The 26,539-nt window shown below is 39.9% G+C and overlaps 1 protein-coding gene across 6 annotated transcripts in view; it reads right to left on the reverse strand.

The window, feature by feature from the left end:
• Window positions 1-26,539, reverse strand: part of cacna1bb (calcium channel, voltage-dependent, N type, alpha 1B subunit, b) — a 186,498-nt gene that overhangs the window by 141,929 nt on the left and 18,030 nt on the right. The window contains exon 1 of one of the 6 annotated variants that reach the window (XM_061699499.1): window positions 23,779-23,857. The exons of the other annotated variants lie outside the window; for them this stretch is intronic. The gene's annotated coding sequence lies outside the window, so the exon portion shown is untranslated. Of the gene's footprint in view, window positions 1-23,778; window positions 23,858-26,539 lie in introns of those variants that run through there. 6 annotated transcript variants of the gene reach the window in all.

The raw sequence follows: 26,539 nt of genomic DNA on the forward strand, positions 1-26,539 counted from the left end.
TAGGGGTGATCAAGAAGTGATGGGTAAGTACGGCATCCAGGAAAGGAACTTGGAGGGACAGATGTTGGTAGACTTTGCAACCAGGATGCAAATGGCTGTAGTGAACACTTTTTTCCAGAAGAGACACGAACATAGGGTGACCTACAAGAGAGGAGGTAGAAGCACGCAGCTGGATAACATCTTGTGCAGACGATGTAATCTGAAGGAGGTTACCAACTGTAAGGTAGTGGTAGGGGAGAGTGTGGCTAGACAGCATAGGATGGTGGTGTGTAAGATGGCTCTGGTGGTGGGGAGGAAGATTAGGAAGACAAAGGCAGAGAAGAGAACCATGTGGTGGAAGCTGAGACAGGACAAGTGTTGTGCAGCTTTTCGGGAAGAGGTGAGACAGGCTCTCGGTGGACGGGAGGAGCTTCCAGCAGACTGGACCACTGCAGCCAAGGTGATCAGAGAGACAGGCAGGAGAGTAATTGTTGTATCTTCTGGCAGGAAAGGAGAGAAGGACACTTGGTGGTGGAACCTCACAGTACAGGAAATCATACAAGGAAAAAGGTTAGCTAAGAAGAAGTGGGACACTGAGAGGACTACGGAGAGGCGAAAGGAATACATTGAGATGCGACACAGGGCAAAGGTAGAGGTGACAAAGGCCAAACAAGAGGCAGTTGATGACATGTATGGCAGGTTGGACACTAAAGAAGGAGAAAATGATCTATACAGGCTGGCCAGACAGAGGGATAGAGATGGGAAGGATGTGCAGCAGATTCGGGTGATTAAGGATAGAGATGGAAATATGTGGACTGGTGCCAGCAGTGTGCAAGCTAGATGGAAAGAATACTTTGAGGAGTTGATGAATGAGGAAAATGAGAGAGAAGGGAGAGTAGAAGAGGAAAGTGTGGTGGACCAGGAAGTGGCAATGACTAGTAAGGGGGAAGTTAGAAAGGCATTAAAGAGGATGAAAAATGGAAAGGCAGTTGGTCCTGATGACATTCCTGTGGAGGTATGGAAGCATCAAGGAGAGGTGGCTGTGGCGTTTTTGACCGGCTTGCAGAGCTGTGGCAACTATCGAGGAATAAAGTTGATGAGCCACACAATTAAGTTATGGGAAAGAGTCGTGGAGGCTCGACTCAGGACAGAAGTGAGTATTTGCGATCAACAGTATGGTTTCATGCCTAGAAAGAGTACCACAGATGCATTATTTGCCTTGAGGATGTTGATGAAAAAGTACAGAGAAGGTCAGAAGGAGCTACATTGTGTTTTTGTAGATCTAGAGAAAGCCTATGACAGAGTACCCAGAGAGGAACTGTGGTACTGCATGCGGAAGTCTGGCGTGGCAGAGAAGTATGTTAGAATAGTACAGGACATGTACGAGGGCAGCAGAACAGCGGTGAGGTGTGCTGTAGGTATGACAGAGGTGGACGTGGACTGCATCAGGGATCAGCCCTGAGCCCCTTCCTTTTTGCAGTGGTGATGGATAGGCTGACAGATGAGGTTAGACTGGAATCCCCGTGGACCATGATGTTTGCAGATGACATTGTGATCTGCAGTGAAAGAAGGAAGCAGCTGGAAGAACAGTTAGAAAGATGGAGGCATGCACTGGAAAGAAGATTAGCCGAAGTAAAACAGAATATATGTGCATGAATGAGAGGAGTGGTGGAGGAAGAGTGAGGCTACAGAGAGACGAGATGGCAAGGGTGGAGGACTTTAAATACTTGGGGTCAACCATCCAGAGCAATGCTGAGTGTGGTCAGGAAGTGAAGAAATGGGTCCAAGCAGGTTGGAACGGGTGGAGGAAGGTGTCAGGTCAGGTGTGTAATGTGACAGAAGAGTCTCTGCGAGGATGAAGGGCAAAGTTTATAAAACAGTGGTGAGGCCAGCCATGATGTATGGATTAGAGACAGTGGCACTGAAGAGACAACGGGAAGCAGAGTTGGAGGTGGCGGAAATGAAGTTGTTGAGGTTCGCTCTCGGAGTGACCAGGTTAGATAAAATTAGAAATGAGCTCATCAGAGGGACAGCCAAGGTTCGATGTTTTGGAGACAAAGTTAGAGAGAGCAGACTTCGATGGTTTGGACACGTCCAGAGGAGAAATAGTGAGTATATTGGTAGAAGGATGATGAGGATGGAGCTGCCAGGCAAGAGAGCTAGAGGAAGACCAAAGAGAAGGTTGATCGATGTCGTGAGGGAAGAAGACATGATGGCAGTTGGTGTTCAAGAGGAGGATGCAGGAGATCGGCTTACATGGAAAAGGATGACGCGCTGTGGCGACCCCTAACGGGACAAGCTGAAAAGAAAAGAAGAAGAAGATACTCCAAGGTGTATGCTTTCAGGTGATATTCTGGGCCCCGTATTTCAAAACATTAATCTGGATCAGGTAGATCTGGATAGGATTAAATATCAAAATAAAGTATTTCAAACCAAAATATGTGATCCTGATCCTCGTACAATTGGTATATGGATTTGGGAATCCAAGCCTACTCCGAATCCTGATCAAATGCTCTTCTTGGGTATTTATTTCAAAATTCCAAGGTGAAGTTTAGGATCGTTTTTGCTACCGTAAGGGTGGATCATGCAAGGATTCAAGGTGGATGTAGAGATATACATTGTACAGTCTATTAACCTTGACCCTCAGGCTAAGAGGGATATTCAATTTTGACTTTTGCTGGAAATTAAAACAAATAAAACCTGGAATGTCAGACTACAAAATTATACAGTAATCACCATTATAAGTGCCACGAAACGAGATCAAAATATATAGTAAAATTACATAAATACAGGTCTTTACTAAATACTATTATTAAGGTAACATTAAACATCCCCATCCTGGAAAGTAGGCTACATAAATAATTATTTCATTCAATAATTGCATAAATCAAAGTAAGATTAATATCACAAGAACATTTTATCCAAGAAAATTTGAATTGCTTTTACAGCAAATTTGCAAGACCCTTTTGTCGAAAAGAAGTGGGTAAAAACATAATCTTGTGCTGAAGGCAACTTGAAGAATATCAATATCTTTATGTTTCTGCTTGTCTTTGTTTGTTTCGGCTTTCTTCGCATATGGTGTATCACACCCTTTTTCGATGAGACGTTTTAACTTCAAATCAAAAGTAAAAGTGTTCTCTTTTTCAGATTGTTTTTTTAGGTTCAGAAAGTGCATAGATAGGTCACGACACTCACACGCACAGAAAGAAGGTTTGCATGAAATGCATTAAAAAACACATTTTGTATTTCTCTTTAATCCATGGTTTTCACCTGTCTTGACATAAGCAATATATAAACATGCTGTCAAAAAATATAAATGAAGTAGACCAACATTAGGTTGAGACTTAAGGAGCGTAGCAAAAAACTGAGGCGTGGCCAAGGTAACAGTTTTATTAGAAGGCGAAAGTATGGCAAAGGAAAATAACAGCTTGTGAGCCAAAGCATACCACATCATGTCTTATTGTGGAGGCAGAGCTCTCACATGGCCATCTAGAGAACCCGAACGTTCTTGCTGGTGTTCATTGATGATGTGATGATGTGACGTCTGATAGAAGTGACAAGATGAATTGTGACGTGCATAGCACTGTTCTCTGCTCACATGAGGACAAATGCTACAAAACCCATATGTGGCGGTTCTCGACCACTTTTACTGAGGGGCCTGGCTGGGGCCAGGGGTTTTCCCAGAGGGGCACATTCAACTTGATTCTAGCTATAGTTAGTTACCTTACCACAAGACAGAACCAAGAAAGCCTGCAACAATAGCCTACTGTACTCAATGTTGTTTATTGACTATGTTGCCGAAATGGTATGTATTCCTCTCCATTTCATTTTATACATAATTCAAAGTGAAGGGGACGGGGGGGTAGGTAGACAGAGCCAGGTGAAGGTGTTGCGAGATTTGGAGAGTTGAAAGAGCCACGGAGAGACTTGGAAGACACTAGGTTTTAGAGCGATGATAAACAGCAGGAAAGAGAGACAGATGAAGATCCTGAGATGAGAGGAGTGAGGCAGCTCAGAGTGAGATAGAGTGTGAGACACGGACAGAGAATATACAGGTATGTGCAACCACAAGCACTGGACCATCACATTGGTGATGTTGAAAAACACATTTGCTTTGTTTGTGTGTATTTTTATTCTAATTATATTAACATTAAATTACTGTTCATTTAACCGGCACAAAACATCCAGCGTTGCCTTTAAAAAAAAACATTTTAAAAATATATAAGAAAAGGAAAATATTATGCATATTAAGATGTGTAGCTTCAGCTAATTTGCAGTCTTAGTCCCTGATCTTTGGCTTTATAATGAAATGAAATAATACAGTTCATTAATACAATTAATGAATAGCATGAATAAATACATGCAGTGGAGCGATTTCGTTAATAAACCATGTGTGTCTCTTCCATTTTTTTCCATGTTATTGACAAAAATCAGTGAGGAGGAATACACGTTTATGCAATCCAGTATATAAATTACATTGATTATAAAAGGCTACATTTTCAACTTGCTTGGTTTTGTTTTACACATAGCTTTCAGTCAGTTTTATCTGGCCTTTATCTGGTAGCGCTTTTTGTTTAATTTTTATTATTATAAAATGTTTTCTTCAAACTAAAGACAGAGAATTATCCCAATACTCTATTGCTTCTTTTGAGTTGGACCTGTCACAAACCATAACAATTGTTGATGGCAGTCATTTCTTATCTCTGACCTCCTCTCATTGATGGTAACTTTGAGCTTATGGCGTGTATCAACAAAACTTGACCGCCGTTTTCAGTGGTGCCACACAGTAAAGAATCATGCTGTGTCACTGTGTTATTTTACCACCATGCTTTTATTTGGAAGGCCAGACTTTACCGGGTAAAGGATGTGTTACGCCGATGTTGCCCAAGTGTTGCCGAGCAGACCGCAAGGGTCGTTGTTGCATTGAGTGGTTAATAAAAAACTGCCATTGTGAAATAAGCCATCTGTTAAACAATGCCTACAAAATAGAACCGATCCGACTAGAATGTTGAGCCACTTGCATTAGTTCGGCTTTATGCATCGGCGCTATATCATAATTTGATAATTACAACATTGCATAATCTTTTTTCGGGGAGGGGTGTACAAGGGGCCCAGCCACCAGAACCACCACTAAACCGGATTGGATGCTGCATTACGGTGCGGATCCATAATCACCGTAAACATACTGCCAAAGTACCTCTTAGGCAGACTTTTTGAAAGCAAATAAATGTCAAAGCAATAAAACACGATTTTCACTTATTAAAGGCAAAATTGAAGGCAGTAAGAAGCAAAGTCGAGCACAGCCTTGGGCAGGGCATCTGCAGCAAGGATTCGGTGATGTCCATGGACTCCAAACATCAGGGTGTCATTGATTGCGACTGTTCTTCAGTATTCAAAAGTATTTGAAAAAAAAAAGAAAGTATTATGCCAGTTTGTCTCAATACTTCTGAGGCACTAAAAATGATGTCTCTAATCCTTGAATTGTAAAATGCTATATTTTTATGAAACCTCTTCAAATAAAGATGAAAGTCTTGACATTAATCACACAACGACTATTTTATTTCAAATTCATTGCGGTTGTGTATGACTGCAAAATACAAATAAAAGGACCAGTCAGAGCCCAAATACCTTTGGACCTAACTATCATATGGCATGAAAGATGGAAGATGATAACTCCAATGGAACAGAGCAATAACAACAAATTCTCCCCAGGAGCCATTCTTACAGCATGTGTTGTGATTCATGTCAGAATAACAGATTTCTCCACTAACACCGTGTGGAAAGACTATCAGCAGTAGCTTTCAAAAGTGGCATTAAAATTTGTTTTAAATGCAAGGAAAAATATTTTTAAATACAGACAAGTCCATTTAATAATTAATCTCTGCTGTCCTGAATCGGACATACTTTTTAAATTCTAAATGTAGCAGTGGGTCGCAATGATCGTACTGATCATTTTCGACCATTTTCTTCTGAACCTAAAGAATGGCATCCCCCTCAAACCGTCCCAGTCATGCTCTTTGCTATTCTGGGTGTTTCTGCTTCTGCTTTGATTGAGCTCTCTCCCAGTCTCACCCATTACAGCCTTCCCACTCTCCCATCTGTCTCTTTATGGCCTCTTTTTTTTGTGCTGTAGCATGGATACACAGCAGAAAAAGACAGTCGCTGACAGTAGACAGAGACTAAAAGGGCTCTTCTACAGTGTCCACTGTTTATGACTATTTACACAAATGTATAGAAAAAGGAGGTAATTGTAGAGTACCAAGCAAGTGGAACAGGGAGGAAGTAGAAAACAATAAATGAAAAGGTTGACAATGTGTTCTGTAGGTAGCTGCAGGAGTTCCCTTAATGGACAGAAGAACAAACACAGCTACACATGAAAAGGATGTCCGTTTTTTGTTGCTTTGTCAATGAGTACATTAATACATCTCTGCTAATGTTCATGAAAAGAGTGCATTACATTTGGAAAAGCATTTATTTTATACAGCTAACGTGACTGGTTTATTTCCAATGTCCTACGTTCATCTGGACCATGTTAAGGTTTTCTCACATTGTGCTTCCCAACAAAACAAGCCATGTCTGTGCTTCTGTCTGGCTACCACTGTGCCTCAACATTCAGTTAACTTTCCATCCATTCGTTATTTTATACCGCGTATCCTGTTCAGGGTCGCAGGGAGCCTGCAACCAATCCCAGCTGACATTCGGCGAAAGATGACTCACCAGAGAGAAGAGTGTTACTAACAAGCCTGCCAAATTTACATGAATAAAAGTAATCTGCAAGTCTATGAAATCAGGCTTCAAAATAGTGAAAATAGTTCTCTTAGTTCTCAGATGTCGTGGCGTGTCCGTCTGCTAAACTTTCAGCTGTCAATCAGATATGTTTGTACATCTGTCTAACATATGCCTACACATCACCAATATATTTGTGACGTGAAAATATATCCACTTAAAGCCTCCAGTGGCTGGACTCCATCCCACAAAGTCATCACGGGTATTTTCCACGGCGCGACGAGAGGCGCAAGTCGGCACCTAGCTCGCGGGTTAACGGGCTTCCAGACGCTACGAAACGGCAGTGGGGTCGTCCAATACGTCACCGCATTGCTTGGTGTAGTGTCAGTGTGTGGGTCCACGTAACAGAGACACTTCAAGAAATGTTTACGGTTTATTATACACACGTTATTCAGCCTGTGGCTCTGACTACAGATATTTCAGCATATACTTCCTGCTAGTAGTAAAGCCCACAAGGCTTTTTATTTCAACATATTACGATAATACACAACACTTGGGAATTGAAATAACGACACAGAGCTGTTCTGTAAATTGTGGCATCCAGGGAAGATGGATTTTTCTGTACATAGGCATAGTTAGATAACTACATGCTGCAGGGGTAGAAATTGGCCAAGTTTTTATAACTCAGTAACTCGCGCTGGATAGCCACTGACGGAATGAAGGCGCTCAGTATTTATATCATGGGGGAGGGTTGACTCACGCCAGAAACCTGAAGTACGTACCTGGGCTTCATTTCAGCCACGCACAAAAAATACGGACAACTGAAATGGTGAAAAAGACTTCAAAGGTAGATTGCAACAATTCAGGACTACAGTACATTGTTCACAGTCTTTGCATACTTTACTAAATAGGTAATCACAGAAACACATCTCTGAATTCACTTCACAGTGTGTTTAACGTTTGTTGTGTTAGACGTGTTTTTGTGCTCAATATGAGTTTTATGTTGCAACCGTGCGTGAACAGTCTCTCAACTCAACGCACTCCTGCATGTTGCTTTTGTAAGCAAGCCACCTTACAGTCTAATTCATGGTCAAATGTTGAGTGTGCATGGCTGCAGATAGAATCGCTTTTCATGGTGGAAAAGCTCCTAAATCAGAATTAAAAGTTGATTGTCTGACAGGTTGATCTGTGTGTTGGTCACTCCAGTGTAGGGGTTCTCTAAATAATGGGGTCAGTTTGACTAAACTCCATTTTCAGACCGCTCAACCTTTGATTCAATAAATAACCATGAGTGTTCTTTTATAGGCCAGCAATAGATCAGACAGTGTATTTGGCATGGTCACCAGAATGTTTCAGATCAGTTGTGGATGATAGAAGATGTATAATGCGATTGCTGAGCAGGTCCAAAGCCTTAAGATGCATTCATATTTACTTTGTGTATAACTACTGATTGGCAATAAGTCCAAGGTCTACCTAGCCTTTATGTGACCCTACATGGGATAAGCGGTACGTCCCTTTTGTTTTCAAAGTACGAATTATCAGGTTACCGGTCTCTGAAGGAGGATTATGGCCACACTGAGAAGCAAAATATACTGTAGTACAAAGAACAAAATTGCAATTTGCAAAAGACCCGAAGACGCTTACAAGGCAAAGAAGAAGACAAAAAAGTAGCAGGAAAAACCTGTGGCAATTCACCGTAAGTGATTAGGCTGAGACAAGTTACACACATACAGATATTTGCCGAATTAGAACCATTTTCCCTCCCTAACAATCAAATTCAGCAAAAGCCCAATTATCAAATGTCTATACGAATATCCTGATCAAATATCCTGTGGTGTGAGGTACAGTATGTTCAGAGGAATACTTTTCCTCCCTGCTCTGCTCAGAAAACAATTAGTACAATCACAAATGTTAAACCTGTTCAATATTTATAATTGCAAATCCTTGTGTGTGTGCAAATCCACTAACTCCGTGATGGTGATACGGCAGCTAAATAGGACGCAAACTAAAGCCAGATAAAAATAGAGATGCAACTGTTTGTGTCAAGTGGTCACTAGTCATTACCACCCAAAGAAAAGGAGGAAGGTTTACTACTGCAATGTGGTTTCCCAAAAGATAACAGTTAGCCTATCTTATTTTATATATTCTTACACTACTTTTTCTTTGCATTTTCTGGCAGTCTGGTTGGCCTGTGGTACGATGTAAGACCTCTGCTTTGGAGAGGAGAATCATGATTATCGGTGGATATATGGGTCATTTTCAAAAAGTTTGATAAATAGCGGGAAAGACATAGACCACTGAAATTCATTTGAAAAACCAATGGCTTTTACTGATATGAGTATTTGAACTATTGACAGTTATCATTCAAAAGGTAAGGTGAAAGTGACATTTTTCACACTTAATGCCAAAATGTCTTTGCTGTTACATGTCCCAAATGGAATTTCATTATTTGCAACATGATTTCTGAAGATTCCAATTACATTTTAGGATATGTAGGATTTTTTTTTTTTTTTTTGCATTGTTTAATGTCTTTTCTATGAAAACTAACACAAATGATTCTCAGTGACTTAAAAGCTCCATTTTTTGGTTCTTTTACAAATGGTACTTCTATGTCACTCAATCTGTCTTTACTATTAATACCAACTGGAGAGAGCCTCATTATGATGAGGCTGTGATCTAAAGTGTCATATGATTGTGTATGATGGTGTAAGACTGTGTAAAAACAAGTCTAATCGGTTTAATGAGAAGTTAGGATCATTTATACACTTGCATCCGCAGAGTTTGTAGGGCAACACGTACCGGTAAATTGTGCGACTCACATGGTTGCTATGACGTTTTTATCTCTTTACCGTTATGCACTTTTGTCTTTATCATTATGCAAGAAGTGTATTGCAGTGAGCCCCCACCATCAACCATCAACAGGTTCTATCAAAGAAGCTGAGGCAGAATTCAAGTCGGGATAAGCTTGATGCACAACTTCATTCATGCTAAAGCATGGGTCTTCTTTAATCAATGTATTTCTAGTTTGCACAGCGAAGTTACACCATTACTTTGTCAGTTGTTCAGTTTTACCTTATAGCAAGTTTTGCTATAAGGTTTTAACACTAATCTGTACATTTTAGCCTTAAAATTAACTGCTGACTTTTTTCTATTATTGAATAAAGTTGTTCTTCATAAGTTCATCCATCCATCCATCCATTTTCTACCACTTATAATTGTTTATGATATTACCATACAAGTTTAAGAAATCTTCTTGTTCAGATTACATATGAACTACCATGAAATTAGTGTATAGTATTTAGCTCTTGATTGCCTTTACTATTATGGCCTAAAATTTTAAATAATCAATAACCTTTTTGAAAATAGAACTTCGAGCATGGCTGTTGCAGCGTGGGAGACATTTACCCAAATAAAACTAAGGGGGCATAAACAAAAAATAGAAAGAAAAATAAATCACTGTTCACTGTCTTCGCCGTAATTAATTGAATTATATGAAAATTACGCATATTATTGTATGTCTGAGGTGTGATCTATTGGTCATCTCGAGTACACCACTCATGATAAGGGCAGTAAGCACAAACAATAATATTTTTCCTCATCATATGTCAGAATCAGAATCAGCTTTATTGGCCAAGTATGTTACAAGACAGACAAGGAATTTGTCTAGTTGGAGCCACTTGAGCATCAGAATCAGAATCATCTTTATTTGCCAAGTATGTCCAAAAAACACACAAGGAATTTGTCTCCAGTAGTTGGAGCCGCTCGAGTACGACAACAGTCAATTGACAGAGAACACTTTTGAGACAAATACATTGACAAAAACAGTCACTGAGAGATAAAGGGTTCTTTTCAAATCTGCAGTAGAAGGTATTCAAGTCGTCAGCCAGTCCTTTATTGTTTTCCGTTTGGGGGGATGGTGGCTTGTAGTTGGTTAGTGATTGTAATCCTCGCCAAACTGGCGCAAACAGCAAACAGTTTTTCCCGCTTTTCTGCATAATTTCTCTTTGGGATGTTGATTTCTTTTGTCAGGTGGTTTCTGGCCTGATTGCACAAGGCTCTGTCCCCACTCCGATAGCTCTTTGGCTTGGAGTTGGCGAAGTTTGGCAGTGAACCAAGGGTTGTTGTTACTGAATGTGCAAAATGTATTAGTTGGTACACACACATCTTCACAGAAGCTGATGTGGGATGTAATAGTGTCTGTGTATTCATCCAGGCTGCAAGTTGAAGTTTCAAAGACACTCCAATCTGTGCAGTCTAAACAGTCTTAAAGTTCCATCTTTTTTTCTTTGTTCCGCTGCACTGTTTTCACCACAGGCTTCGCACATTTAAATTTGTGCCTATATGTTGGTATTAAGTGAATTGCCCTTGAAGCAAAGGGCAGCAGAACGTGCAAAGTTTTTACTGGTCTTTGTGAGGAGATGAAGCTCATCCATTTTGTTGGGTAGAAAACGTAGATTTGCGAGGTGAATCGATGGAAGTGACGTTCCACATCCTCACTGTCGGATCTTAACTTTCTCTGCGGCACGCTTCCCTCTATAACACAGTCTTCGTCTCATCTATGCGCCATAGAGTACAGCCGCTCCACTAGGAAGTAACTCAGAGAAAAATTTTGTGAAAGTTGGCAAAAGAATGCTCGGAGTAGACTCCGTAATGTTTGGCAAGTCTTCCCTAGTGGAAGTAAGTCGCATAATGTCTCCAAAAACTATTGTAAAAGACAAAAACAGGACAATACTAGAGAGCGCATTACAGAGGTGTGAGGTGTTTCACATTTGAAAAATCAGTTCTGTTGTTAAAAATCGGTGTGTGCGTACGTTGCTTTTCTTTTTTCACACTTTATTTTTGATTTTTACAATAACACAACAGTTTAAGTTATGTTCAATGGGAGAGGGTAGCCAAAAATATAACCTAGGATTTGTCCAAACATTTTGGAGAGGAACCTGACATTCCCAAAAATAACCAATTTATTAACATTAGGGTGCTTCGTGCTTGTTCGTTAGCGGAAGACCTTGACTGTACACCCTCAAGAACAAATCAACACAAGCTCGGCTACATGGAGGGTCAACACGTATTTCCCATTTAACACTTCCCGGCTCTTGAGAGATGTCTGTATGTCACATATCACAAAGCACACCTGCTTCTCTCGGGACTTTAAGTCTCGGTGCACAAAAGTGAAAAATATCAACTCGTGACTTCTAAACCAATCTTTTATTCTGACGTCTATCTTTGGAAATATGTCATGAGGTCAGGTGTGACGGGAGAAGTGTTGAGACAAAGAAAATAGCAGCAATCATATTGGCGTACACCACTCATTTTTAGCCTCACCTATCAAATAAATGCTTGTATTACAATAGCAGGCGGCGCGATGGACGACTGGTTAGCACATCTGCCTCACAGTTCTAAGGGACCCACGTTCAAATCTGCCCTCCGCTGTGTGGAGTATGCATGTTCTCCCCGTGCCTGCGTGGGTTTTCTCCAGGTACTCCGGTTTCCTCCCACATCACAAAAACATGCATTATCGGTTAACTGAAAACACAAAATTGTCCATAGGTGTGAATGTGAGTACGAATGGTTGTTTGTTTATATGTTCCCTGGGATTGCCTGGCGACCAGTTCAGGGTGTACCCCGCCTCTTGCCCACAGTCAGCTGGGATATGAGGCTAAGCACTTCAGAAAATGGATGGATGGATGGTAGCAACGATAGCAAAAGGAATGGCAATTGAGACGTTCTTGTAGATTAGCTCAATCATTGTTATGTTTCCACCAAAGAATTACTGCACTGGGAATATAAAATTCCAAAGTAAAATGGGCATGTCTTTACAGTATATGAGTCATAAGTACATGTGTCATAATTACTGTACTGGCCTTATCAAATGTCCACAACTTGTATGATCGTTTTGATAACATTGTTACATGGGACAAAATGCTACCTCGCTTATTTATTGGCGAATAGTTACACCAGTGAAATTGCCTTGATTGCTCAGGTGAATATTACAATTTATCTATTTTCAAAATACTATTGTTGATTTATTGTTGATTTTAGAACACGCAAAAGTAAATTGTGTTTTATTTCAAGAATAACCTTTTTATTGTAGTTTTGCGCAAGTGCATTATAAAATGTTGCGGAGCTAAAGGAAAAAAAAAGAGCATTCATCATGTTCTTTTTCAGGCCACAATTGAGTTGGGACTCAACGAAAAATACCTTTCATGGCTATAGCCAAGTACTGCACTCCATTCTGCTTCAGTTTCTTCAAGGTCATCATAATTGTCAATATATATGTATATATACACTACCAGTCAAAAGTTTTAGAACAACCCAATTTTCCCAGCTTTTTTTTTTAAATTGAGATTTATGTAGTTCAATTTCTCATTTTACTCTGAAATGAAAGCACAGAACAAATACACTATTGAAGTTTTAAAAGAAATCATGGAGTCAACCTACAAACAAAAATATATTCTAAACCTCTGACTCATTAAAGTAGCTACCTTGCGCAGATATAACAGCTGAACACACATTCATTGGAGTTTAACTTCCTGACTTTCAATTTACAGTAAATACACCCTGATCATTCGCCTGTATCACCTAATGAGCGAGCCAGCCCTGGTAAAAACCCATTAAAAACATCCATCCATCCATTTTCTGTACCGCTTATCCTCACTAGGGTCACAGACATGCTGGAACTATCTTCGGGCGAGAGCCACGGTACACCCTGAATTGGTGAGTGTGAATGGTTGTTTATTTATGTGTGCCCTGCGATTGGCTGGCGACCGGTTCAGGGTGTATCCCGCCTCTTGCCCAAAGATAGCTGGGATAGGCTCCAGCAGGCCCGCGACCCTAGTGAGGATAAGCGGTAAAGAAAATGGATGGATGGAATTTATTGTATTATTATTTTGATTTTAAAATAGATGACATGTTATTGTACAAATTAAAGCCAATGGTAAAAACAGTGCTATTGTATTTTTTGTGTGAGTGTATGTAAATCACCAATGGAAGGGGGTGCAATAAAAAGAGAGTAACATTGCGAGAGTAACATTGAGTAGGGCCTGCCTCTGCTCCTCTCTTACTGAGAGATGTACGACCACTGTTATTTAGGCTATAGTATTAGTACATGATTTTATACATTTGTACATGTATGAAAACAAAAGGATACATTGATGCCCATGCAGCTCCTTTCATCAAAGTGTAATTAAAACTTAATAAAAATGTTGTTTTTACATAATTCTGCTAGCTAACTAACCACTTTCCTACAAATATACGGGGAAGTGGTTGAATCCACACATTTCTTTTACAAGAAAGCTAGAGAGGGATTTTAATATGTCATAGTCTGTTCGTCGTAACATAATTAGAGGACTGTGGACTCTAAAGAAATTTAAGTGTCATCTCCTCTAACGTCAACTTTTACTTTATGAAAACCTCAGAGTACACAGAGACTTAATTCAGCCCACAATGGTTATGGTGGAAATCCAATAATTACATAGAGGTGGCATATTTACTGTCAATGAGACATTCCGAATCAGAGCTATGTGGAGTATAGTATATGGAGTGTATAGAGTGGGCAAAGTGGCCATCCCCTTAAAGAGTGTGACAATGTGCACCTGCACTCTAACCTTATTGTGCGGCTTATCTGGCCTCTTCCTGTGTTGCCTTATTATGCTCTTAAACTATTGATCTTGACAGTGCAGTCTATTGACATGGTGACCACTTTGTGCTTCCTCTAAAGATTCCTTGTTATTCACACTCCAGGCTTCCTCAGTTGTATAAGCATCCCAAAATAGACTGGATGTGGACCTGTTTTTCATTGAATTCATGCAGTTGCTGCTTATATTTTGTGCTGTGCTGTTACATGAAGAATGACATCCATTTTCTCCCACTTATCATGTTCAGGATCACGGGTGTGCTGGAGCCTATTCCAGTTGACTTTGTGCAGGGTACACCCTGGGCTGGTTGCCAGCCAATCGTAGACTTTTGAGTTTTTGCTCCATGAATTTCATTTGATTGTAACACATACTCTCTATATTTTTTAGGGTCCCATGCCATCAAAATATTTTTTTTTCTACTGTTTTATGCATAACATAGGTACGAATGAGTTTGTGACATGGTTTAAGTTTGTCATCTATGCAATTTGTCGATATAATGCAAAAGGCAAGAAACGGCACAACGCTTGCAAAGCGAGCAGATCAGATTTCCATATGTTTGTGACATAAATATTAATAATTAATAATTATTCAAGTACCTGCCCACTTCATGGTTGGCAGATTAAATACATGCAAGTGACCCTATGGCATGCACAGGAGTCTAAAATAAGAAGATATGATTTTGGTCACATTACATCAGATTTCTGAATTACATTCCTTCCCAGGCAGACAAGAATCAAGCTTCAAGGTTCACCATTTTAATGAAAAGGGACCAGTTTTCCATTATTATAAGTATATATTAAGTATATGTTCCGTTATTATTACGATATCCATTTGGTTATTACATTTAGCAGAGATATTGTTTTTGTGTTGTAGACTCTATGACAAGATTTTGCCATTGGATAACTTGTTTTTCTTTTGTCCTTGCAGAGAAGCAACCAATAACATAATTATAGGAGAACTGGAGAAACTCTAGTGGTATAAGATATTCAACTCAACACTTTTAAGACTAAGCTGCCTCACAATAATGCCAAAAGAATGCATGCCTTTGGGGCCAAACAGTCCTAATTGGAAATTAGGAGCCCCCCTCCCCCAACTTTCGACTAAATCCAGCAATATATATATTTCTTTCTAGAGCCCCAATTTGCTGCCTTTTGCTACTTTTGTGTCCACCGGCCAGCACAGGGTTCCATACACTACTGTATATTGTGTTAGCCAACACTTCAGCCTCTCTGATCTAATTTCCCTCCTCTCTGTTGTGATGTACACCTCTTTGTGTAGGACTCTGCTTTTCACAGTGAAAAGCGCTTACGAGGGGGCCGGAGAGGGCGAACAAACACAGCGCCTCTCCACTGAGGCGAGACGAGGAGAAGACGGGTGGAGAGGAGGAGGAGGTGACGAGTGCTTTCGCAACACAAAGCAGCATCGTGCACGTAGATCTAATGAGACTTCAAGGAAGAAACCAGAGGAGGAATGCCTTTTCCTTCACTTCCCCCACACCCTTCGCTTGGTGTGAAGCCACAGGCTCTCTGCACCACCACAATTCGCCCCATTACGCAGATGCTTGGGAGCAGGAGGGGATTCCACAAAAAGCCACTTTCCAGCACTTTTAGGGGTTGCTAATGGACAAGGGGAGTCAATCCATGCGTTATATATTGGCATTACGGCCAAGAGGGGCCAATTTTGATCGTACAACTGCAGACCTTGGACGTTCACACGGGGGAACACGGTGAGGGACGTCGGCAAGAAGTGGTTTGAATAATCCAATATTCACGCTGTTGTTCGATTTGTTTCATTTCAAATAATCTGGCAGGATGAAGTCGTTCCAGAACAACATAGTTTATGGCAGAAGCCCTACAGTAAGTCGCAAGAGCAGAAGTCCACTGCCAACAAGGCCCTTGAATTCCTTAAAACAAGATACATTAAATATAAATTTCAGTTAGGCCCGATTGAAGATTGATTCTGCTTCGAAATGTCATTAAAATGTTGAATGTGAAATAATTGGAAAGAAGGGATGTTCATACAGATCTCTTGCATAGTATCAAATATACTTTATTAAACAAAAATCTTACTTGATGGGTTGGGCCTGTAAAAATAAAACCTTGTGTAATTTCTCTGATGATCAAGTATGATCACTACGATTCAAAAGCTGGTTCCCGCCAATCAGGCAAACCGAGAATGAAATATGCTACGGCGAACAAAGGTGGTAACGTGACTACAGTTGGGATCAGGAACATGCAAAACTGTGACAATTTGTGATTGCTGTGGCATATATCTGTGTGTGCAATGAATGAACTCCTGGCACTTCATTTTGTCATCTAAGTCCAACAATCTTATGTAACCCAGCAAAGAGCATTTTTTGTTTGGAAAGTTTCATCCAAAAATACATCATAAATGGCCGACTGGTTAGAGCGTCAGCCTCACAGTTCTGAGGACCCGGGTTCAATCCCCGGCCCCGCCTGTGTGGAGTTTGCATGTTCTCCCCGTGCCTGCGTGGGTTTTCTCCGGGCACTCCGGTTTCCTCCCACATCCCAAAAACATGCATGAATTGGAGACTCTAAATTACCCATAGGCATGACTGTGAGTGCGAATGGTTGTTTGTTCCTATGTGCCCTGCGATTGGCTGGCAACCAGTTCAGGGTGTACCCCCGCCTCCTGCCCGATGACAGCTGGGATAGGCTCCAGCGCGCCCGCGACCCTAGTGAGGAGAAGCGGCTCAGAAAATGGATGGATGGATGGATGCAACTTTTGGTCCAATGTTAAAGATGCCTTACGGGCACCAGGACGAGATTTCATATATACATATTTTCACACGAGTAGAAAATAATTATTGGACAATATAATACTATTCCCAGGGGTGTTAAAATTTCATATTTGCATGCATGCATTACTTAGAATATGAACAAAAGCTAAATAAATTTACTTTTACTTTACAATAGTCAAGGACCATCAATTAAACTATAAACATATAAAACCAGAATTAAAGCTACAATTAAGGTAAGAATGTTTTAGTGATATGACAGCAAATCTGTGTGTTTTCAAACCATGTGTGTTTACTCATTGTTATTTTTCTTCAAGGTTACTTTTTTAACTACACGGGCACATTAAAGAAAATACTAGAAATATCACATGACATGCAGTTCTACAAACACTGCAAACTACAACCACGATTAGCATAATGTAAAAAAATAACAAGAATGGATCAAAAATGAGCATTATTATCTTTGTAAAAGCAGAATAGTATTTATTTACAGCTCTTGGATTGAATTGTGCAAAATGTCAGTGACCATCAATGTACAATCTCATATTTGTATTTGTTGGTCTGTGTGTAGAATTGAATGGAATTACAGCACATTACACAACTGTTATCTTTCTCTTTTTCCTCCATCTGACAAGTGTAATTAGCGCTGGACTGAGTTGCGTGTGAGATGGAAACCCGCCAGTCTTGTCATGAACGGAACAGAGGATAGGACCCAAAAATGCGCGACTCCAAAACAAAACGGACAGTTTCAAAAAGAGAGGTTTAATATACGGGCAGAGGTTGCTACACAGGCAGGAAGACAACAACCAGAACACACACCCATGACAGTCTGCCATATCGGCGGCGGCGCAGTGCGCTCGCGTTGCCTGCAGGAAATGACAAGCCTTACTTTCCTGACACTTGCCTTGACCCCGAGCCAACACAGACCCAAAATGTCGTTGTTTGTTTGCCCATTTCCCACTGAGATAATGATAAGTCATCCGTCTAAGCTTTGTGGAGTCACATTTCATGCAGATGACGTCTACAGTACTAATGTACAATATGCCACCATGTTAATTGGCCATAGCATGTACAGTAGACATAAAGGCATGATGGTACGTGGAGACATACAGTACGAACTAGATGTGTTACTTCCACTGTGTTACACTGAGTCACAGAACGGCATTATGGAATGTCAATGTGTATGAATATTAATGCTTGACTGCTGCTTGGCATCAGCTGTGACTTGTCAAGTCAACTTGTCACTTCCTACATGTCAGCAAACAGAAGTCATAAATTGACATCAAGACATGTTGTACATTATCCTATTGACAATACCTTTCAATTACACTAATTCATCATTGTTGTATTGTCTGATGTTGTAGGCTGCATGTTTTTATTTTCAGGACGATTGTTTTGTCAGCTGTACTGAAATTATCGCGACATGCCTTTGAACGACAACAAGCCTGGGATAACAAAGGCAGGCTTTTCATGTTATTTGGTTTTAATTCAATTATGGTAGAGTTTGAATTTTTTTTAAATAGCATAAACATCCCTCTCAGCATAATGTTGACAAAGAGTGTGTGTATTGTTTATGTGCATGGACTGACAGACAGGTTGCAATATCAGTGGTAAGAACTAACAAAGTAGAAATTCTTTGTTATTGTACTTCAGTAAATCTTTCTGCTATCTATACATGACTTTGTTTTTTATTTTTCTGAAAAGTTTATACTGTTTTTTTGTAGGCTCATCTGTACTTTCTACTCCTTAACTTCGTCAATATTGGTGTGTTACTTTTTTTTTTTTTTTTTAACTTCAGTGGATGATGACATGACGTAAAAAATGATGTAATTGGAGTAAAGTCAACCGCAGTTGAGTTTTTGACTGATCTTGGGGACTTATAAGGTGAAGAAAAAAAACAGACAGCAGCGACATGGAGAAACGTGAACCATGGAGCATTAATGAAAAGACAACGGTAACAGATTGGGAGAGGCAAGCTAATCCCCACCCACGGCCTCATTTAAGTGTTTTGATGTTGTTGGGCGAAAGAATGATTTGTGGCAAATGTGCTTTGTCTTGTGCCAACTTAAAAATATTTCTTAATTACATTTTCTAATATGGGGGGAATAGAAGAAAAAAAACATAAAATAGGTGTATTTTTCAGTCATTATTAGCTAATATAGTACTTTGTGTAACTCACTTCATAATGTTAGCACAGCTATGGAACAGTGTTTTGATAACATTAAATATAAATATATATAAATATTGATAAACATCAAAGGTAGCTAGCTACCCTAATTTCCCTCATAAGATGAGAAAAGTATCTATCTAGCTAGCTAGCTAGCTAGCTAGCAATCTATCCGTCCATCTGTTTATGTATCTATATATCTTCTGTCTATCTAGCTAGCTAGCTAGCTAGCTCTTAAACTAAAACTAACTTAAAACTTAAACTAGCTCTTCGACAACAACATGCGACTTGACTTTTTTCTTCTTCTCAGGACGAGCACTATGTGAGGAAATAAAAGAGAGACACAATTTTGTATTATGGTGTGCCACAAAATTCTAACAGGTATTGTATATATTTGACAGTAAAAGTTCATTTATACTTTGTATTTCAGTAAATTTACGAGTCTGTACTTTTTTGACATTTATTGAAGCAGAGGAATCGAACTGGTAATTTGACTTTTACCAGTGTAGTTGTTTCCACTTATATCTGTACTTCTACTTCAGTACACGTGAGTACTTTTGCCACCGCTGCGCGATAATATGTGACAAATGTGATGTAATCACACCGGTCCACAGTATGAGAATTATTGAAGCCCGAATGGACGTGAGCCGGAGAGTCCTCAGGCTCTCCCCCTGACTACTTTCGCCTCGGCGGTTTCAATATATTTTACGCAAATGCATTTCTCACACGGCCATACCTAAATCCAATTTATGTCGTATCCAGCGTGTATTGTGCTTGATTTCTTGAACAAAAATCTGATTCAATTTGATAGTTGCAAGACGGATCAAAACACAAGGGGGAAGTGGGTTGAATTCAAAATCCATTTTTAAAGGATTCAACTGACTGTGGACAACCACAGTTTTATTGAGAGAGAAAAAATTCAATAGCGACGCACCGGAAACGTGTCTGTGAATTTAGAAAAACATATTCCTTTGTTGTTAAGATTGTTTTTAGTAGCCAGAGTCCAGTGATTTGTAAAACATCTTGATTAATTTTGACAACAATTGGAAACACATGGTCACCCCACAGGGCATACAATGACCCAAACTTACAATGAAAGGTTAAAGTCTAAATCAATCATTTACTTTTGACATTTTGAGGATTTTTTTTTTTTTTTATATATATATATCATCTCTGAATACTTGCTACATGAACTAAAGTTTGGTAATATTGAAGCTTGTATGAGCTTTTTTTTTCCTCTCTCAGGATTTATCCTCTTATCATCATGTTTTTTATCATGGAATTACAAAGTCTTAAATGTGCATTAACTGAATCCTTGGGAAAAGCAGTAATGAGTATCATATACCTACATCATCACATTTTGAGCTGACACAGTAAAACATAAACTGCCAATTTACATTCACAATACTATAAGAAATGTTGAGTTTGTTTGAGCAGCAGGGGAATTTTTGGCTCACTATTTGCTAAATACTTGTGCTAAATACCATAAGAAATGTTGAGTTGTTTACAAACTGGATCTACCTCAGTAATTTGTCTGTATCTCTGCTTTTTTGCTACCATTTAGCCACTAAATGATTCAAGGATTCATTAAAAAGCGTTGTATTTTCATGAATAATTAAGATCATCATTAGTTTCAGCTCTGCTCGAATGTTGTACGACTGACGGATATGATGATTTTCTCTCCGAAGCCACTGTGTTATGCGTGCCATTGTTTATGAGCCTCAAGGCACACTCTGTTTTAGGCTGCCTTTCAGCATCACTCCGAAATGCTTCTCCTATTGATCAGGATTGATTTAGTAGTTAATAATGTGCAGTAAGACTGGCGTTCCAAGATTCTTGTCCGGGTAAGCTAAGCTTTATCTCCTTAAGTTGTCCAGACATCCTTTTTTTACCTGGATGTGTCTTTTTGGACTTTTGAGGACCTACACAAGTAATCTAAATGGGTTTCAAATGTATCATTACATGTAATCAGATTGTATACATTCGTTATTGTTTTTTTTCTTTTAAAGGCACTCCATGCAATCGTTGGGTGGTCTACATGTCAGTCACTATACAGTATGTAGCACGACTGATTGGTCATAATTTGACTAAGACTAACAGACAGCAGCACTTTCATGTTTTTGCTCGCCCTTCGACTTCTGACTGGACAATTGAAATATGGTCAGGTTTGGGGTTTTTTTTCTGCTAGGTTTTACTATGTCTGCATGGCACACAAATTCATTCATATTTTGTTTGTTACTAAAGCAACTCCAAATGTTTCCATCAAACAGTATATTTCATTTCAGCTCAGTATGCAATTCAATGCATTTTCATTGTTAAAAAGACTAAATACAGGCCCCTTTTGTGAAGTGTTGTGGTATAGTACTACCCATAACTACAGCTAGACAGTGAATTATTAATTCAGTGTGACAATGGGATTGCATTGCCAAGAACATCAAACACTTCTTTGTAAACAAAGCTTCTCTTCTTCTTGTATTGAACAGGTACATGTCAAAAAGAAAGATCCTCCACTGTTGCGCTTTGTTTACCATGTTGCTTTTCGCTTGAATTCATAGGCGGCGTCTGCTATATTATGCTGCTATAATGTCACACTATCTAGGTAGCTGATACAACATTCGGCCTACACCCAAACACAAGCCAGATAAGAATTCACCGTGCCAAACCATACATTCACAAACTGAAAAGAACGGGACTGCTTGGTGAAAATGTGGCTTTAGATGCGCGGTTAATTTCCTTCTTCATTACTTTGGAACTGATAAGCTCAATGACAAAGCCCTTTGGGACAGTCAAAGTCACGTGAGTTCCCACCTGCTGCTCAGAGCTCTCATGTGACAACCGACAGGCGAAGCAGAGCTGGAATCAGTCAGCTCCAATGTGGCTAACATGCCATCCGCAGCACATGATGTTCACCGCAGGGGAGGAGGATCCCTAACTCAGTCTGAGACATTGATCAAAACAGTCTGTACTAAGAACATGACTCCCACGTAGACATAGAAAAGCAACCCACAGCTGACGCCTGTCAGGTCAATGACCATCAGTCAGTCGATTAGATATTGAGAGATGCATCAATAACAGAACCACCAGGGATGTTGTGAGCGAGAATTCAAAATGCTGGGATGCATTCATGTAACAGTAGAACAAAAATAATGCAAGCAAGGGATGCATTTGAATGTGTGCATGTGTAATTGAACGCATCAAGGAGACATTCATGTAGATAATTGTGTATATAGTGTATGTGCAGTACATATGTAATGTGATGTAGGTTTTCAAATACACTACAAGATGCACAAAGGAGCATATTGAAAATGAAGAGGGACAAGTGGCATAATATTAATCTTGGAGAATGGTGAATTTTGAGTGCAAGTACTATTAAACATTTGCAAATGAAGTTATAGTTTATGAAGAATAAAATATCTTATCATTATGAGAAAAAAAAGTCATAATATGAGACTACATTTCGTAATAACCTGTAGCTGTGTTAAGATGGGGAATGTTGAGGACTAGGGGTGTCACAATTAATCAATTAATCATCAACTGATCCATCCATCCATTTTCTGTACTGCTTATCCTCACTAGGGTCACGGGCGTGCTGGAGCCTATCCCAGCTATCTTTGGGCGAGAGGCGCGGAACACCCTGAATGGGTCGCCGGCCAATCGCAGGGCACATAGAAACAAACAACCATTCACACTCACATTCACACCTATGGGCCATTTAGAGTCCTCAATTAACTTACCACACGATTTTGGGATGTGAGAGGAAACTGGAGTACCCGGAGAAAAACTGCCACAACATGCAAACTTGGCAAACGCAGGTGGGGCCGATTTGAACCCCCGGTCCTCAGAACTGTGAGGCAGATGTGCTGACCAGTCGGCCACCGTGCCGCCTCAACAACTAATCGATTATCAAATAGTTGACAACTAGTTTGATTATCAAATATTCGTTCATAACCATTGTTTAACTTGAAATTGTCCAAATCCTCTGATTTCATCCTCTCAACAGTAAATATTCGATTTCTGTAGTCTTCCGTGAAAGCAGACTGATTATCTTTTGTATTAAATCAAAATAAGAGACTTGCAAACATCTACTTTTACTTTTGGAAAACAATGATCAACATTTTTGCCCGAACCAAACAACAAATTGAATCATAATCCATTTGTGGAAAAAAATAACAGTTTAATGTATTATGAGAATAATTGTTATTTGTAGCCATGGTATGACTAAACTGCAGTTGACAAGTAGTTAAACCTAAAGCATCCGCAGAAGTGTAAAGTATATCAAATTAGTAACCCTGGTTTCGTTTCATCATTAAACAATACCAACTAAACAACAACAAGATAATCAGTTAATAAACAGTAGGTTAATCAAAAAATATATATATTTTGTAATGAACTTAAGTGCAAAATACATTTTTATCTGATGATATAATTCATCGATGGAATAATCGATTCTAAAAACAGTCAATAGTGACAGCCCTATTGAGGAGCATACAAAGTTTTGCAAACAACCAACTCACTCAAAATCAACGTAGATTCATAAAGTATATCCATCTCCCTCGCCGTTTCGACTGTTGCCCTCTGGCAGATGGCTCAGGACGTTGAAAGCCAAAAGCAACAGACTAACAGTTTTTATGCAAGCGCTGTAATTGCACTCCCAAATTACCATCATATTCCTCTCTCTCTTTTCAAACCACATCCTTCTGCACTCTGAGGCACTTTATTTCAAACCACCATCCTAGTTTCTTATTTCATGTGCAAGTTTGACCATTATTGAATGATATATGTCTATACTTATTTTACAGCCCCTTAGGTCCAGGCACCTTCAATTGTGTTCTCCCTGTTACAATACATAAAACCACTCTTATTCGACATCTGCAGTCTCGATTTTAAGTGTGGGCTTAAAACTCCAACTATATAGAATAGAAATGGGGGGGCGGTGGGGGCGCATCGGTAAAAATATTAATTACTGCAATGTGCAGTAATATAATGCTATTTAACCCAGACTCTAAGCTTTGGCCCAAGGTGCATCCAATAAAAACACACACATACACACACAATGCACGTATACATAGTCAGACCTTCATGATCATCAGTATTTGGTCATGGTTCAAAAGGAGCATTTATTGATGCAGCCGGATGTAGGTAAATGTGAGCCCACCTTCTGCGCTCTCTGGGACCATACTTTGAAGCTTCCTATTGCGTTCGGCCCATTCACATGAAAGGACTTGACAACTTTGAAGTCGAAACAAGCTCCGACTCTCACCCTGACCACTTAAGTCCGGGGCTCCTGAATCAAACATACCTATAAATAAGCAAATGCAAATAACTGCCCTGGCTTTGTTTCGGTGGTGATGACAGCGATGTCATTGTTCTCGCCGAGTTAAAACAGGCGCCTTAGATTGCGGTTGCCGTAGCGTTTGCAGAGGCACCAAATGGTCATGTGAGGTTTCAGTCGATAGCAGCGATGGCCGCATGTCAGAGTGTAAGAGGCACCGGAAGAAGCACTCACCCATTCACATGTGCCTTATCTAGCGATCTTTAAAGTGCCTCATTTTCCAGACGCTTATCAGAAAGCTCCATTCAGACGCCATACCTCAGTAACAACCCCAGATGTCATTTGTCACTTGTTTATTTTACTGGGAGTGGAGCACAGTGTACTCCTTGTGAGATTTGAATTAGAAATAGAGCTGTGGAAAACAAAACCATTTTTTAAATTGTGCGAGACAAGTCGGAAGCCCAAAAACAAAGTTGCCAAATCTGAAAATGAGACTAACATCATAATCTAATCAGAAAAAGGTTGTGAAGTTTTTAATGAGGTCTTGTGACGCATTAGTCTATGTTCAGCAGCTGTTCCTCACGAAAGACTTATCATACATTTTAGCAGGAAACGGATTGACTTGGAGCCTGTCCCAACAGACGATGGGCAGGGTACACCAGCTGGTGGCCAGCCAATCATATTGCAGTATGTACTCTATAATACAGACAAGCAACCATTTACAGTCACAATCACACCTAAAGACAATTCAGCGCCTTCGGTGAAACAGGAAGGCCATGCCGACCTCTCCGAAAATCCATCCATCCATTTTCTATTGCGCAACCACTGCCACCTATGAACAATTTAGAGTCTTCAATTAACCTACCATGCATGGTTTGGAATGTGGGAGGAAGAGACTTCAGTGTGTGACCCAAAACTTGTTTGTATCTTAAAGCTTCTGCAATTAAAAAGAAAAGGTTATTTCACAACCTTTACCTTTTTAGATGAATAGAGCACAGAGTATGAGTGCTGCTCATCAGACTTCATTGTTCCTTTGCTGGCCATGTTCTTTCTGCATGCTATTGATTAGGCCTTTGGCAAGTCAGGAAGATTCATTCTTTTATTAGGGGCTTTAATGTCCGATCAGAACGGATTAAAGGTCTGCCACTGCCTCCAGCTACACTATCATTTCGACCCTTTCATTAGTCTTGGATGGCTGTACAAACATAATTAGCCTAAGGACTACTCAGTGCTGGCATTGGACTCAAAGGCAGACCGATTGTTGGAATAGAGGTAAATGTTGTCTTGCATCAAAAATCTAATTCATAGCGAGAGAATGCTGACGAATATTGGTGCAGATACAGTACATCGTAGCATATCGTGCATATTTATGGAGATCGCCAGATACCAGAGACATACATTCCCCAGGGGCTGTACGTTGAAAACATGAGTTAGTGATGTGATGGCCTCATGCATATTTATTGTAGGCACGCAAGAGGAAAGAAAGCCCCTTTCACGCTGCCTTGCCACAAAACTCGCACATCAGAGATGGAAACAGTACAGCCGGAATGTATTTGCACGTGCCTTACAAATCAAACTCGCATTTGATGCGACTTCTACTAAACCGACCATTACGGTAGATCAATGCCAAAATCAGCACCAGCGTTTGCTTATTTATCAAACCGCAACAATTGCGTTCAACACAAAGGTGAGTCTCAGGTTTTTAACTTTACGCCTTGGTTCTGGCCTCTGTTACGCCTTTGATAATACATCGGAAGGTGGCAAATTCATTCATCCATCCATTTCCTACAAATTTACTAATTTCTTGATTTGAAAAGTAGCTTCATTACTTGACTGATTACTCGATTTTATCAATAACTAAGTTAGATTACGAGTTACTTCATAAGTTACATTCAGCTGATGCCAAGTGGCAGTTATACCACTTGTCCAAAGTACGAAAGGGCATTAGCTTCATGTACACATTAACTTGGCAACGCACTCTACACAAGGTACAGAATGACATC

Source organism: Phycodurus eques, chromosome 15 (genome assembly GCF_024500275.1).
Source record: "Phycodurus eques isolate BA_2022a chromosome 15, UOR_Pequ_1.1, whole genome shotgun sequence".
Classification (NCBI taxonomy): Eukaryota; Metazoa; Chordata; class Actinopteri; order Syngnathiformes; family Syngnathidae; genus Phycodurus; species Phycodurus eques.